Below are 15,318 nucleotides of genomic sequence, written 5' to 3'. Positions count from 1 at the left end.
ATATATACACAGCTGTGATTCCTCAGTCTCACTGACTGGTAAGTGACACTCTGGTAGGATTATTTTATTTAAAACTTCTGCACTATTATTATTTTTGTTTTTTGGCAGAAAGGACTAAAACTGCAGAAAATTGAACTGACCGTTTGGGTCACCACTTAGGAGATAGATTGCACTTTACACTGGGAGAAAAAACACTGGGAGAAAACCACTGCATCTCATTTGGGAGGAAAAACAAGTATACACATATATCTCAATCTGACATTTCCTATGGTTGTGTGATTGCTCACACTTATTCAGGATTATTTTTTCCTTTTTTCCTTTTTCTTTTACTTGCTTAAGTTTTTTTCACCATTTATTGTTACTTTCTTTGAATAATACTGCACATAATTTGAAGATCGTTGATTTACAATTGTTTTATTAAGGTTGTGTGTTCACACTGTTCTTTGATTATCGTTTGTATGGTTTGTTTTTCAACTATTTTTTCAAAAAATTTTCAACACTCAATTTGAAGACACGATTACTTTTTGGCACTTCCACTCACAAAAGTTTATTTGAAGACATCCACAAACTGCCACACAAGCACATTTATATTGCACAAATCTATTTACCATACGATGTGAAACATATTCATTCAACAGCAGACAGATCCACTACACTGAATTGTTTCTCAAGCAGAAATATCTTTATTAAACACATCACACAGCCAGATATTCCACACGATTGATTTTTAACTGTTACATGGAAAGACTGTTAAGTAAAGAATTGCTTCAATTCTAATTTGGAGAATTGGTTTTAACTTATTGTAAAATCTTGCGGCTAGATTTGGAGTTCGGCAGTAGATGGGTTGCTAACGCCACGCGTGTTTTATGTCTAACGCACGGCATTGTTTGACTCCGGTATTTAGAGTTAAAAAAAGACCATCTAACGATGCTCCTAACGCGTGTATGTCACACGCGTAATACTGCCCGCGTAAGACAGTCTCCCATAGAGATCAATGGGAAAGGAAAAAAATAGCTTTTTTCACCTAACACTCGATCTCGCGAGAATACGCACAGCTCGGTCATATGACGCATACCACATCATGCACAACAATAACACGCCGCAAATGTCACAACAACAATCAATCAACAAAGCACACAAGCATTACACATTCACAAACGGGGGGATTTGAAATAAAATTTAATACGGGGAATACGCATATACTTTAAGATGCGGAAAATCGCAAAATAACAACAAGGAATAAAAAATATATACATACACTAGAAAAATAATCGCATTCAATATCACTATATATTAGGACAAACATACATATACAACACTTCACTAATAACACACCATCGCAAATTCACATTTAAAAAGAATACTATTGGACAATGTTAGAGAAAACGACCACTATGACATCATCGCATTCTACACATTCCACAAATACTAACTCAAAATGAGCATGCGCAAATTCACACACCTAATACACATTGCACTAATATTAATTGCTAATAAAGCACACCTGAACACAATTTACAACGGAAATTGGTACATCATTAAACATTTACACAGGGTATATAAGCACCACACAAGCAGGGCTTCTTTGACTGTGTTGATGGTGGGTCTTTGGAGATTGGAGGTTTAATATTAGAGAGTTGGTGCATTATTGTGAGTGAGTTAGTGTTAGCGTGAGAGAGTCAGTTGTTAGTGTTATCGTGAGTGAGTTAGTGGGAGTTAGTAGGAGTGGGAGAGAGTCTGTTAGTGGGAGCGTGAGTTAGTGGGAGTTGTTAGTGAGAGTTGTTAGTGGGAGCGTAAGTTACTGGTAGTTAGTGAGAGTTAGTGGGAGTGTTTGTTAGTGAGAATTAGTAGTAGTGTGTTAGTGAGAATTAGTAGTAGTGTGAGTTAGCGAGCGAGTGATTTTTCACATTCACATACATACACTTATCAATAACACTACATACACTCCATACCCCCTACCCCCTCATACTACACTCCATACCCCATTCCCTGTAGTCCCATTCCCTTTCATCCCATTTACTCTTATCCCATACCCCATACCCATCCCCTAGTTACATTTAGTTTACATATCCTCCTTTTAGTCTTCTTCTTCTTTTGGTTTATTTAAATACTCCTTACCCTCTTTGTTTTTTTACATCCCTCTCACACTTTCAGCACTTTTTTTGTCTTTTTAGTTCTTTATTTTGACCCCCTTTCATTTCATCACACTCACTTTTTGTTTGATTATTTGGGGTTTAGTTTAGGGAACAGATGGAGGCCAGGCAGGGGAGAGGTAGAGGGGGGAGGAGAGGGAGGGGGAGAGGAACAGGGCAGGAAGGGGGGCAGGAAGCGGGGGTGGAAGCGGTGGGTGGACCCAGCCACTTGGTTCAAGATGAACAAGTGGCTGGGCCCAGTGGCGGACAGAGTAGGGCTTCACAGTCCGGGAAACAGAGGGCATCGTCACAGGGGAAGGCCAAGGCGACTAGGGAGGCGAGGTTTTCGATGGAGGAGAAGGAGGCCCTCATAGAGGCCTATATGGCCAGGTATAGGAGGCTGCAGCACCAGAAGACTACCCCGACTGACAAGAGGAGGCTCTGGAATGAGATAAGAAATGCAGTCAATGCAGTGGGTGGCCGGAACAGAGATCTTGATTCGATAAAACATCGCTACCGGGACTGTAAGATGGATCTCAAGAAAAAGTTAAGTCTGGAGGCCCGACATGCCGCAGGAACCGGTGGCGGACCTGCCCTGGAAATAGAGTACTGCCGATGGGAGGAAATGTTGCGGCCCAGCATCTCCGAGGTGGAAATAGTCGGTATCGGAGGAATTGATACCGGGAACCTGCCACTCTCATCTGACGGTAAGCTCATTGAACAATAATTTCACATACGAATGTATTTCAAGGGACACTATACGCAAACCTTTACTTTCATGATTGAGGTAGCGAATACAATTTGACAAAACATTCAAATGTACTTATATTACCTCATTTGAATCATTCTTGAGATATATTTTAATTAAGAAATAGCCATGCACACGGTGAAACAATCACAGGAGGCAGCTATATTCAGCTAACAATCAGCATCTTATAAGCATATTTAGATATGCTTTTCAGCAAAGAATATCCAGAGAATGAAGCTAATTAGATAAGAAAAGTACATTAGAAAGTTGATAATAAATGTATGCTTCTAAATCATGAAAGATAAAACATTGGGTTTCCCTTTAAGGATCAGATTAATGCTATAACGTTGTTTACACGCATTCAATTACTTTGCGGTTACATCAGTATCTAGGCTATAGGTTAGGTGTGCATTTAAACAGACTGAAAACAAACGCAAAAACATTCAGATTGACCAGAGATATCACAAACACGGTTTTGAAAAAGCGGAAATCGTATTGATTGTTTGTTAGATTTCTAAGTGGATTAATGATTCTGCATTTGTAATTGTATCGTAAGCTAAGTCATTTAAAGCTTGATTTGCAAATATGCTAATATATACATTTTTTTTTAATTTTTTTTTTAATATACAGAGTCTGGGGAGGAGGCAGCACAAGAAACACAGCCTCATCTATCTCCCCGGGATGAGAGTGGTGGGGAGGAATTTCCACTTCGGAGGGAAGAGGCCCCCCGTGACGAAGAGCGCACGGAAGCTGATGAAGAGGCCCCGGAAGCAGAGGAGGAGCATGCGGAACCAGAGGACCCTCAAGGACCCGCATCCCACTGTGCACGGGCACCCCGCCGTGCACGCGTACCCCGCCAAGCACAACAAGAGGAAATAGCGGAGGTGCGGGTTCTACTGGACTACATAGACCAGATGCGTAACTCCCGGATACAAAATATCGAAGGCCGCACTCGAATTCTTGATGGACAAAATCAAATAATTGAAGGACAAAACCAAATAATAAACATACTCAATAGAATCGAACAAGGCCAAAACAGAATCTTTAATCTGCACCAAGAGATGTTCAATTTTTTCCGGGAGGCGCATGCTGGTCTACCTCCTGGTCCGCCTCCTGCTGCTGGGCCTCTTGCTGCTGGGCCTCCTGCTGCTGGGCCTCCTGCTGCCGGCCCATCTCCTCCTGCCGGGCCATCTACTCCTGCCGGGCCATCTACTCCTGCCGGGCCATCTACTCCTGCCGGGCCATCTACTCCTCTTCAGCCATCTCATCCTCTTCAGCCATCTCCTCCTCTTCAGCCAGCTTCTCCTCCTCAGCCATCTTCTCCTCCTCAGCCATCTTCTCCTCCTCACCTTGGTCGTCCCAGTACTCTTCCTTCCACTCTTCCCACAACATCTCCAAGGAGAACTCTTCGGAGTCGGCAGTTGCCCCTCCCAGAGCCTCAGCCCCGTGGGAAGAGGGGAAGGAAGAGGAAGTAAGTATTTATTTTCATCTTTAATGTTTTTTTTATTTAATGTGTAATGGATAGGTATGTGATGATGTGGTTTTCATACACTTGTGGACCACACTCTGTATATAATCTACTTCTATGGGACCGGGTCCATGGAGGAAGATTGTTTGCAGAGTGTGGGTTATAAGTGTGTGAAAACCACATCATCACATACCTATCCTTGTTCATGATATTGATTGGTTTCTGTGATGTGATGTCCAAACTGTTTCCCGAATCGCAAACAAAATTACCATTACAATTATCCATGATGGCATATTACTGTTTGAATGCCAATAACACAGCTTAAAGGGACAGTCAGAAAATTATTGATTACAAAGAAAACACTGTATTACGCATTATCAAGTTGGAAACAACAAAACATGGAGAAATACGTGTGACTTATGTGCTTAACCTTGTATCTATGCCTAGGAAAAATGACCACTTATTTGTTGTTCTGACATAACAACCTTTTAGATATCAATGATCAATACATGGTAAATAATATGCTGTATGAGCACAAGGTTTTACATATACAAATGCTATCCAAATGCCCTCTAGTGGTCAAATTGTATAATGATTACATGCACTCTTCAAGCTCGAAGAAATGAGCACACAAACCTCATAGGTTTAGCTAGCAAATTTAAATAAACAAAGACAAATGATTAATTGGTGAGAAACCTTTGATATCATTGATATTACAAAATTGACTTTTATAATAATGCAAAACATTATTTGTTTTCTAAACTGTCCCTTTAACAAAATTACATATGCTAACACATATTTGAAGCTTGTTGGTATATCTACATGTACTTGATCAAAAATTAAATATTGAAATCAGATTTATATTGACGTGTTAAATAAAGTATATTTTCTTAAAGAGACATTATTGTGTTAATTTTTTTTAAGAAAGACATTTGTTTGAACAATGAATATGGTTTAAAGTCCTTTTAGGAGTGGGGGGTGAAAATATGCTAACAATAATATATTTGAAGATTAAACAATGTGGAACTCATACATGATACAAAAATCAACATTTGAATTAAAGGGACAGTATACTATATTTTTAACAGAACTGTATGTAATAGACACTACTACAAACAACAAGATTAACATATACTGATATCAATATTACAAAGCTTCAAACACTTTCAAAGAAAATCGGGTTAGCTCTATTGAAAAATATAGATGAACCCCCATTACAACCGTAAAACAAGACAATACCCCATCATTAACATATGAAAAGACCCTTTACACAAACAGGAGAAAGCTGGAGATGGTACTCACATGAAACTTAGAGGCTTGGCGAGGAGTCTGATAATTAATTACATTTTCTTTGAACAGAAGCAAAATGAAACGTGTATTTGTTAAACAATGGACTATCTAACTAGAGACAAAATAAAAATTTTTGATTTATAATGTGAGTGTCTAATGAACCTTTAATAAAATTTACAACGAAATTACATTTAGAAGAAGTCGGCATCATATATTTAGCATATGATAAAGCTAAATGCATATTGATTACTTTATTCTAACACAATAGCGCATATTTATTAATTAGATATCTTTAACATTAAAAACAACAGTCATTTTTCAGAAAAAGGAACATATTGTTGACAAACATATTAAACAACATGGACTATAGAGATTTGCACTTGCCTCGAAATATCATATGCATGAAAACATTTTGCTTTCGTTCGTTTATTCAACCAGACATCCAGCAAAAGAGAATGTGGTGGTCTTTATCAGCTACGGGTCAACAATGTAACATGATGCAAATAATACATATTCTCAAGGTTTTTAAAATTGGCTGTAGTCACAAACGTGTTTAACGTGCACAAACAAATATTGCGGGACTACGTAATCCAATCATACGTTTTTTTACCTTTGCATGTGACGTCTTAACATGGCGCTTCCTTGATCACGTAAGAACGCCATCCAATAAAAGGCACATTCTTGATCACGTAAGAACGCCAAAAAAATAGGCGCATCCTTGATCGCGTAAAAACGCCATCCAATAAAAGGAACATTCTTGATCACGTAAGAACGCCCCAAAAAAAGGCGCATCCTTGATCGCGTAAAAACGCCATCCAATAAAAGGAACATTCTTGATCATGTAAGAACGTCAGTCAATACAAGGAATCATTGGACAGCCTGGCAAGTGACGTTTTGAGCAACATGGCGCATCCGAGATAGCAGAAAAACCGCAGCCAATACAAGGACTCAGTTGACAGCTTGGCATATCACTAAAAAACGTATTTATATTTTAGGAACTAGTATGTGTCTAGATTGCTATCTAGGAATGTCACCAAATCATGAATCATCTTTTCGGACTTGACTGTCCCTTGAACTATAGCTATGGTGTATATCTTTAACATTTAAAAGATACACATGAGAAATACATATGCCATTGATGTTTTAAGATATGTTTTGATTGTTTTGGAATAACAATAATGATACATGGATTGATTAAACGTGTCATTTATTCAAGTTTAAATATGGTCAGCCTACCTATAGCCATATATGGGAGTATAATTATTTTGTTAACATATTTTTAAAAAAATATTCATCATCTAAAATATTTGCATTACACACAGAGATTTATTTGGTTACACTTTTAAAATAAGATAGAATAGAAAATGAAATACATGTGCTGTCAACATTACAATAAGATTGTTTATTAATAAGATTATATGTCCTTGTTCATGTAAAAAGGACAAAAACACTTTAGAAATGGAAATACATTCATTAACAATTGTGCTCACCATCCCTTAAAGGGACATTATTTTGTTTTTAAAAAGCGGATACACATAGACAATACTATTTCAATAAAATGAACACTTTACAGGGATTATATCATTGTATCAATCCTCAGATCATTTGTTAAAGGTGCATCAATTCATGCAGAGTTTCTAAATACACACATGGATGTGAAAATTGAAATATACATATATACACAAATAACAATCTATATATACATATATAAAAAAATTACTATGCTAATCATAATCATGTAATGATAAAGCTAAGAGAAAAATATATAAAGACAAATAATAAGATTACATTGGAGATGTTAATCTTAAAGTCATTTACAATTGTCTTACATATATGATTTTTAATATAAAAATATTTTTGGTAGGTCCCTTTAAGGATCAACAAGATAAACTAGAGTTTTAAAAAAATAACATGAAGAATGAGGACAAAGAATCGTGCAATTACATGTCTTTTATTAGTATGTAAGAAAACATCAACAACATTTACAAATAATCTTGTAAAAATAAGGAATATTTGAGCCATATGACAAGGTAACATAGTGCATCACAGTCCATGAAGAGAGTTACCAAGGGCCACCATAGCCCCATTGGAGACATATGACAAGGTAACACAGTGCATCACAGTCCATGAAGAGAGTTACCAAGGGCCACCATAGCCCCATTGGAGACATATGACAAGGTAACACAGTGCATCACAGTCCATGAAGAGAGTTGCCAAGGGCCACCATAGCCCCATTGGAGACATATGACAAGGTAACACAGTGCATCACAGTCCATGAAGAGAGTTGCCAAGGGCCACCATAGCCCCATTGGAGACATATGACAAGGTAACACAGTGCATCACAGTCCATGAAGAGCGTTGCCAAGGGCCACCATAGCCCCATTGGAGACATATGACAAGGTAACACAGTGCATCACAGTCCATGAAGAGAGTTGCCAAGGGCCACCATAGCCCCATTGGAGACATATGACAAGGTAAAAGAGTGCATCACAGTCCATGAAGAGAGTTGCCAAGGGCCACCATAGCCCCATTGGAGACATATGACAAGGTAAAAGAGTGCATCACAGTCCATGAAGAGAGTTACCAAGGGCCACCATAGCCCCATTGGAGACATATGACAAGGTAAAAGAGTGCATCACAGTCCATGAAGAGAGTTGCCAAGGGCCACCATAGCCCCATTGGAGACATATGACAAGGTAACACAGTGCATCACAGTCCATGAAGAGAGTTGCCAAGGGCCACCATAGCCCCATTGGAGACATATGACAAGGTAAAAGAGTGCATCACAGTCCATGAAGAGAGTTGCCAAGGGCCACCATAGCCCCATTGGAGACATATGACAAGGTAAAAGAGTGCATCACAGTCTATGAAGAGAGTTGCCAAGGGCCACCATAGCCCCATTGGAGACATATGACAAGGTAACACAGTGCATCACAGTCCATGAAGAGAGTTGCCAAGGGCCACCATAGCCCCATTGGAGACATATGACAAGGTAAAAGAGTGCAACAGGCACAACAATAAACTTTTAAAAAGGCCAAATGGCAACAATAAAACAAAACATCAACATGTGGACGGAGGATTCTTATCTGCCACCTTGGAGCATCTCCAGATCCTCCACTTACTGGTCATCCTCTTCATCGTCCTGTGCATGTCCAGCTCCAGATTCAGGCCTTGAACTTAATCGCATAATTTCACGCAGAGTCAAGTCCTGAACCCGGAGCTGGGCCTGCATGGTGTCGTTCATCCCTCTCAGGACAGCTGCGTTCCTCAACACGGCCTGCTCTACTCTTGCTATACCTTCTAGCATGAGCCATGCTGAGTCACAGCCTAAAATAAAGAATAAATTAAATATTAATGATAATTACACAACAGACGAAAAAAAATAGAAAAGATACATTGTCATCATAAAGACAAATCATTCTTTACATCAATTAGTTTAAATTTATTCTTTACACATGAATTATGTTATTCAGACAGACCGAAATCATTAAAGGGACAGTTTACTCAAACATGTTGTCCCCTTTAATTGGTTTTAGATGATCCACTTATACAGCTTGAGTGTATAAAATCTTGTTAAAGGATTTACATTGTACTTACATTAGCAATTTAAATATTTTAATTATACTGTGGTAGGCACACCTATCCTTAAACATTTTGGCATTGAGGACAAGCTGTGTAAACATAGCAACCTGAAGAAATTACATTCCCACTGGGTTAGACAAGAGATAATGTATAAACATTTGTACATTAATTGTTGGATCCAAGTAGTGGTGATTGGTATATGTAGTGATATCCAATTAAAGGGACACTGAACCTAAATATTTAATTGACTGATTCAGATAGAGCATGACATTACAAATATTTAAAAATTACACATATTCTTTAAATGTTTGAATTCTATAGCTAGATTTTGAATGCAAGAATGTCGGTTTTTAGGGCAGGCCATATTTGTTTATCAACTTTGTTTGTCCCTGCTGGTTGATGGATACATTCATCCAACAATAAAGAAATGATGTCCACAATTATTTTATTTTTTTAAAATAATTATAGGCATTTCTTTGTTTCAATAAAGATATCAAGAGAATGAAGAATAATTGATAAGAGTAGTAAATTATAAATTTGATTAACATTGCATGCTCTATTTGAATCACAATAGAAAATATTTTCCTTCAGTGTACCTTTAAGTATCTTATAATGTTGATTTTGAATGATACTTACAGCTGTGCCTGGGAAGGACAATCCGACACTCAGGACAATGAAGGTTGAGACAGGGGGGAGGGATGGGATTGGCTTGGGGAGGGATGGGATTGGCTTGGGGAGGGATGAGCTGATGCTCCGGGGTAGGCCGTACAGCTGGGGAGTGGGGAGTTGGGGTCTGGGCAGCTGTACGGGCCATAATACGGGGAGAGCGGCGAAGGGGGTTGTATGGGCATTTTTGGGAGGGGCAGGAAATGATAAATGGGAAGGGCTGGCAGGGGTCTGGGCATGGGCAGGAGTCTGGGCATGGGCAGTGGTCTGGGCATGGGCAGGGGTCTGGGCATGGGCAGGGGTCTGGGCAGGGGTCTGGGCATGGGGAGGGGTCTGTGACTGGTCAGGGGACTGGGCAGGGGCGGAAACCAGATGACCAGAAGTGGTGGATCCATCTGAAAATTTAATAAATATATATTAACATCTCATACATCATGAAATCAAATCAACGCATTTCAAATTGATTATGTTTTCAATATACTTAGAAGTGTGTTTGAATTTGTAAACAATTATGAAATGAGGATATGGTATGCATATAGGCACTCAGATGAATATCAATTACTGTCTGTACAATTATAACATTATTATTGTGTTTTGGCCTGGAATATGCATGTGACATAATGATGGCATGAATTATACATTTTTAAAAAAAAAAAAAAAATTCATGCTGCCTGATATAGAAAGGGGGCAGTAGTGTATTTGAACAGACAAATAATATTCCTTTTTAAAGTGCAAAAGCTGTAGACTTTGAATGTCTTCAATGAAATGATTTCAAATAAAGCAACATGTTGGAAACATGATAGATATATTTCACATACCATTAGACTCCAAGGCAGCCTCTTCCTCCTCCGTCACATATGTTAAATCAATCTCTGTAAAACATAACATGTTGTGTACACGTTAAGAACAGATATTATAACATATGTTACTGTTGTTCAAAGACACACATCAATGTTGCATTAAAGATATACACACCCAAAGTTATGATTTACATCATTTTGATGGAGCATACAAATTACATTAGATTTGTTATTCTCAATGATTCATATTTTCGATGTATTGTTTGTATTAATTTAAAAATCATAAAAGCATAGTACATAGAACATTTAAGATTTCTCATGTGTGTATCACTTGATGACTGTTGTCAAAAAAGAACATGGAAACAAACATATGCTATACATCTTCTGAATAACAAATGTGTAGACTAATAAAGTTTTAATTATTAATCTTTCAATATTAAAAGAAAATTAATATATAATCAGAAGAGAAAATTATATGTTTGTTTCAAATGTTATGCTTCATCAGAATCATGCTCATAATATTGGTTACCAATACACCTTCAATGACATATAAATGAGTCAATGGACTTACCAGGAGACCACAAAGGCGGCTCTATGTCACTGCTGGATTCCTGTGGGCTCACCACACCAACTCTCTCTATGAATGATATAGATATATATTAGGAAACACATTTGGGATATCACTAAATCACATCTGTATCGAATTTTAAGATTAATCAACTTGAAAATGTGAAGAATAGAGCAGTCATTAAACCAGAAAATGCTTGATTGAATCAAGGGGATTCTGTTAAAAATGATGTATTGAACATATGTTTAATTTCAGACTATATTAGACATCAAACTCATCTCATACGATGCTATTGCATATCTAAATATACCCATTGATCAATGTTCTTAAAAGAATACACACAAACCACATTTTGAAGAGCAGCTGTTGACAAATCTAAACAAACACATGTGGCACATCGAGCCATTTGTGCAATGTACAGTAATCTTGTTTAGGACACAACACATATTTATCACAATACAAAACCAAATTGATTATTACAAATATGTAATCATGGTGCTGTTAGAGTATGCTGATATCTATAAAGTAACTCCAACAGTGAATATGTGAATTATATATCAATATTGTTTAATCCAAAGAATGTAAAGATGAATGAATCTATTGTTTATTAAAGGGACACTGACATGATTAATTTAAATCATTGATTTCTCTGTTCAAACTGTTCAAAATGATTTAACATTGACTCCTATTATAATTTGAATGTTGCTACATTTTAATCTTAAAGGCAGATAAGCAATATTGTATTCAATAAATATTGTTTGTTGAAGGTATCCACCAATCATCAATAAAAACCCAGGTTGTTCAACCAAAATTGAGATGCAGATAAACGTACATTCTTGATTTTAAAATACATTTAGCAATAGAATATTTCACATATGATGATAGTATTATATTTAAATGTTTATTAATATTGCATACTCTATCTGAATGACAACATTAATAATTGTAGATCAGTATCCCTTTAATATAAAATTATATTGATTTGACAATGTTGGTGTTAATGAATTCTCTACTCCATATGTTGATGTAATGAATGGGATTGAGCATGCAATTCAAATCTAATATGTTATTTAAGGATATCCGAAGAATTATTTAATTTTCATCTATTAAAGGGACATTACATATAAATATTGAACAATGTGGATTTAGTATGTAATGTTCTGTCCATGTTTCTAAGACAAATGTCAATTAAAATGAGACATACCATACTGTGACAAGCCCTGCCTTAAGGATCCAGCAGCAACATCCATATCTGTAATATATTAAATGAGGATTGCATATCATTAATACAAATCATGCCATGTTTAAAATCTTTACATTATTAGCAAATCAATTTTAAACTATTAATCCTTTGGTAGTCCCATGAGTTAATTGTTTCCTCAATTCAATTCATGATAAATATATCCTGTACTCTTATTTTCAATCAGTTGTGTTGTTTACTGTAGCTTTAATTATTTTTTGGTGTTATTTCATTCTCATCAATTGATGTGCATATGTTATAATTTATTTGGATTATTATTTTTTTTTTATTATGTATAATATTGAAAATAAGAATACTGTATTCTTCACATATATAATAATTCACATTTCATTTTGACCAACATGTATAAAGCAATGCCACTTTCAGCAAAGCCATGTTAACGTGTATGCGCAATTCCATTTTCGCGATCATTGCGCAATGATTCAAATCGGAATTACGCATCCGTCATTTGACCAACATGTATAAAGCAATGCCACTTACAGCAAAGCCATGTTAACGTGTATGCGCAATTCCATTTTCGCGATCATTGCGCAATGATTCAAATCGGAATTACGCATCCGTCATTTGACCAACATGTATAAAGCAATGCCACTTTCAGCAAAGCCATGTTAACGTGTATGCGCAATTCCATTTTCGCGATCATTGCGCAATGATTCAAATCGGAATTACGCATCCGTCATTTGAACAACATGTATAAAGCAATGCCACTTTCAGCAAAGCCATGTTAACGTGTATGCGCAATTCCATTTTCGCGATCATTGCGCAATTATTCAAAGCGGAATTACGCATCCGTCATTTGACCAACATGTATAAAGCAATGCCACTTACAGCAAAGCCATGTTAACGTGTATGCGCAATTCCATTTTCGCTCTGTGACGCATATTCTGTAGAGCGCAAGACACATCATTCCTATTTCATGTGTCACTAATCTAAAATCAGATATCTAAACATCATATGTAGTGTATGTTGTGAGATCTGTATAGGTTTAGTATCTGACTATATACACATTTATTGCCTAAAAAAAAAAAAATAAGATATTATATTGTTACGGTTACCCTTAGTCTCGCTGAGAGATGGACCGCTTAGTAGCCTGGATCCCTATTGCTAAAGAGGGGAGAAGCTGCTTTCCATAGTATTCTATATGAGTCTCGCAAATATAGAATAATCTCCCTTAGCTGCAGTACAGCTAGGATACCCTTCTGCCCACAAAAACGAGTCAACGCTGCGATTGAGGGTCAAACAAGAACTCAGGACTGGGATGCCCAGCCTGCTTTTTATTAAGGTTACATGCACACAGGGCACTCCCAGGGGGAGAGGGGGGGAAGCACAAAATCCCCCATCACACATTTAGATAGAGAGCACTGTCCTTTGACAGGCCACAATAGGATTACAGTACTTAAGATAACAAGTTTACAAGTTCATCTTATCAATTAGCAGTCTGGCTCCAGAGGTGATTAGACAATAGTTTCTAAAAGCTGAAAAAAAAGAGTTAACTCTTTATGAAATGAAACTTGTTACAGTTTTCTTGGAGCCCTTCTTAGGCGCTGGCTTGCTGGTTCAGGCATTGCTGCTGGGAAATAAGCTCTTCACAACAGAATAACTAATGCTTCTGTAACATTGCTCCCTTTCTGTGGAACACTCTGGCAGACACGGTCTGACCCCTTTTCGGGGCAGACTAAGGCTGTCCAGACCGCTGGTTATGCGGGGCTGAGGTCGGTTTGTCTGGACAACCCGTCGGCGTTGCCATTCTGTTTCCCAGGTCTGTAAGTAATGGTGAAATTGAAGGTTTGCAACGATAAGCTCCAACGTAATAGCCTGCCGTTATCTCCAGAGACCCGGTTCAGCCACACCAACGGGTTATGGTCGGTGACCAGAGTGAACTCCTGACCATATAAATAGGGAGTCAATTTCTTTAATGCCCACACCAAAGCCAAACACTCCTTTTCGACCGCTGCATAGCTGACTTCGCGGGGCAGGAGCTTCCGGCTGATGTAGGCAACTGGATGCTCCCCTCCATCTTCGCCTACTTGGCTGAGGACAGCTCCCAGCCCGAACATGGAAGCATCTGTATGGACGATAAAACGTTTGTTAAGGGCTGGGGCCGCCAAGACAGGAGCGTTAATTAGAGCATTTTTGAGAGCCTGGAAAGCCGTTTCACAGTGGGGAGACCACAGGACCTGTCGAGGTAAGTTCTTCTTGGTCAAGTCAGTCAGGGGTTTGGCAAGTGTGCTGTAGTCTGGTACGAACCGTCTATAGTACCCTGCCGTGCCCAGGAAGGCTAGGACCTGAGTCTTAGTGATGGGGGTGGGCCAATTGGCGACAGCTTCTATTTTGGCCGGCTCTGGTCGCTGCTTTCCACACCCCACCCGGTGACCCAGGTACTGTACCTCGGCCATCCCAAAGTGGCATTTTTCTGGCTTCAGAGTCAGGCCAGCAGCCCGGATCTGATCCAGAACCATTCCCACATGAGCTAAGTGGTCCTCCCAGGACTCACTGTGGATCGCTATGTCGTCCAGGTAGGCGCAAGCAAAACTCTGGAAGCCATCCAGGAGCCTATCCACCAAGCGCTGGAATGTAGCTGGGGCATTCTTCATCCCAAACGGCATTACCCTAAACTGATATAAGCCGAATGGGGTGACGAATGCCGACTTGGGGATAGCCTCCGGGGCCAGGGGAATCTGCCAGTAACCTTTGCAGAGGTCAATAGTGGTCAGGTAATTTCCCCTGGCTATACGATCGAGTAGCTCGTCTACCCTGGGCATAGGGTAAGCGTCCGTCACGGTATTTTCATTGAGCCTCCGAT

The sequence above is a fragment of the Bombina bombina genome, chromosome 4 (genome assembly GCF_027579735.1).
Source record: "Bombina bombina isolate aBomBom1 chromosome 4, aBomBom1.pri, whole genome shotgun sequence".
NCBI classification, from domain to species: Eukaryota; Metazoa; Chordata; class Amphibia; order Anura; family Bombinatoridae; genus Bombina; species Bombina bombina.
The sequence above is the reverse complement of the archived record's forward strand: the minus strand, read 5'-3'. Positions refer to the sequence as shown.